The following is a 2,773-nucleotide window of genomic DNA, read 5'->3' as shown; positions in this document are numbered from 1 at the left end:
CAGCCGATCCAGATTGTAACAGACACCATCTTGTCGGTCAAACGCCATATTTCCGCCTTCTACTTCTGGTTCTACTTCTGCTTCTACTTCTACCTTTTCTTCTGGAAAACCCTACTATATACAATTCTACTACAACGGCTGCGGCTACAAGCTCTCACTACCTGTGCACGTTTTTTATGTTTTTTGTGTGTATTTTTGCGTGTTGTTCGTCTGTACCGGACTTCAATATCCACTATAACTGTATGGACTTACTGGACATTGGTTTCCAGCAGAAAATGACGGTTTGTAGCAATTTCCATCGCATGCACAACATTCTGGATGAGATAGCGAGACCAGCGGGGTCTCCGTGGATTGTTATCGGGTCTGGCAGGCGAAGGAGGTGGCGTTGGGAGCGGAAGCAAAAGCGAGGCTACAGGCAGAGCCGGCCTGTTGACTAAGCTCAGAAAACAGCCACTCAAATCTCCACTGCTAAGCCTCTACCTCTCCAACGCCAGATCCACGGTAAACAAGACGGACGATTTGGAATTACAGCTGGAATCACCTTATTCTATTCTATTCTATAATCGGCTGGTCAGTGCTATACTAGATACTACTGATATATCTAGTATCAGTACTAGTAATACTTAAGTGACTTACCCGTCCAATGAGGATTGTTATTTTCTTGTTTACAAGATGCCACATTTGAGGGGGGCTGACAAATCCTGAATTTCTGTAAAGATAACTGTCCAGAGATTTATAAGCACGCAGTACTTCACCACTGAACAGCGAGGGAAAGTTAATGAGGTAATTATACACGTCTGGGTATTCCACCTCTGGCAGTTCAATATCCACTGACATGGTCGTGAAAACTACGTCCGGTAAGCCATAAGGGTCACTAATCTATAGGTTGTTTATTTTAGACATATATCTAGTTATCTGTTCATTAGAAAAATGAGCCGTGTAGTCCGTCGATTGAAATTGATCCATTCTGTACACGAGTGCAGCAGTATTCAGCTGTGTTTTTTACCGACAAGATGGTGGCTGTTAACTTTCTGGTCACGTGACTGCAAGATCTCTATTCTGCCTCCTCTCGCCTCTGACCCCACACCAGCACTCAAGATCTGTGAAGAGGATGTTTGTCAGCTTTTTCGCAAACAAAGAGACAAAGCGACCTCGGTCTGAAGAGGAGAAAAAGGCCGCCGATAAAGCGTACGAGAAGGAGAAACGAGCAGGGTAGGCCTTGGCTGCGATACAATTTTTATGGAATAATTAATTTTTTTCAAGTTGATTCCGAGTCAGTATGAAGCCCCTAATGGTTTCTCTCTCATAAATGGTTAAATACAGAAAGCATGTTGGATGTATTTTGGGTGCTATAGTCATGATAGTAAGTATATTTGTTTTCAATACTCATACACCAAGTTGCCAAGTTTTCCAATATATTATTATGTGTTGATATTATATTATGGTGCTCTGTGTTGTTCTCATTTATGTATTTAACAACAGTATCAAAATATTCGGGTCTTGAAATAAATGCACATTAGTCATGAACAATGGTAACTACTCTCTTTTGCGTTATTTTTGACAGAAGTAAAATTCATACATGAACAAATTTTGGCTCGTTGATTTTCTGTTTGGCGAGTTACTTTGGAAGGTAACTAGTCCGGCTGACTGGTGAAAAAATATATGAATTTCTAGGCCTGGTTGTGGTGTTATTGTTCTCTCCCCGACGCCGAGTCCAAACTGAACACGTGTGGTATGTTTGGAGTCCTGTCTCAGAGAGGGGGGGAGGGGTGTGTGTGTGTGTGTGTGTGTGTGTGAGAGAGAGAGAGAGATCACGAGAACAAAAGACTGATGACATCACCACACAGAGAACCAATCAGACCACCAGCAGCTGCTCAAATCTCCATACTCCCAGCTTGCGTCTCTGCAGTCTGAGACACAAAATGAAAAATTGTAGAATTTTGAAGTGTTTAATGGTTAATTTGGAGGATTATTATATCTGTAAAGTCCATGCAGTGTGTGTGGATTCAGATCAGTTCTGTGAGTCTCCTGAAGGTACTCGGTGTTTCCGCACTCAACCTAGACAGGAAACGTTGTGAGGAACCGCATTATTTATAGCGGCTGTTCAGGTGGTGTGTTTGTGCTTGCTACGGCAGCACATATACTAAAATTGGAACGATACAGAGAAGATTAGCATGGCCCCTGCGCAAGGATGACACGCAAAATCGTGAAGCGTTACCATATTTTATTTTTTCTAATAGCTCTGAAAACCAACCCAAACCCTGAAAAGCTAACGCCAGCCCTCACCAGGGGGGCCTCATTTATAAAACTTTGCGCAGGATTTACTCCAGAAGATGGCGTGCGCACGAAACTCAGAATGTGCGTGCGCACAGAAATATTCTGATTTATAAAACCGTGCGCACGCACGTTCCACGCCAATTTCCCTTTATAAATCACAATCCACTCTAAATTTGCGGCACCTGTGCGTACCTCAAGACACACTCACAATTGCCTATAAATATTCAGCGAAACGCCCTTAATAAATATTGATATCTGTGGACAACATGCCCAAAACAGAAGGAAAGACAAAGAAGCGCAACTTCACCGACTGTGAAGTTGAAGTGCTAGTAGATGAAGTGGAGCAGCGTCAAGCTGTTTTGTTTGGAGGCCATAGTACGGGAGTTACAAATGCAAAAAAAAAAACGTTTGAATGGCAGCATGTGGCCGATGCGGTCAATTCTGTAGCTTCACAAGGCCGTACTATGGCAGAGGTAAAAAAAAAAAAATGGTCCGA

The 2,773-nt window shown here is 42.8% G+C and overlaps 1 non-coding gene across 1 annotated transcript; it reads left to right on the top strand.

Moving 5' to 3' along the window:
- Positions 1–2,119: 2,119 nt before the first annotated feature.
- On the top strand, positions 2,120–2,226 carry LOC132892226 (U6 spliceosomal RNA). The gene has a single exon (XR_009655412.1). It is a non-coding gene; the product is annotated as a U6 spliceosomal RNA (small nuclear RNA).
- Positions 2,227–2,773: the final 547 nt, after the last annotated feature.

Source organism: Neoarius graeffei, chromosome 9, assembly GCF_027579695.1.
Source record: "Neoarius graeffei isolate fNeoGra1 chromosome 9, fNeoGra1.pri, whole genome shotgun sequence".
Classification (NCBI taxonomy): Eukaryota; Metazoa; Chordata; class Actinopteri; order Siluriformes; family Ariidae; genus Neoarius; species Neoarius graeffei.
Note: the sequence above shows the minus strand (reverse complement) of the source record. Positions and strands in the feature narration are given on the sequence as shown.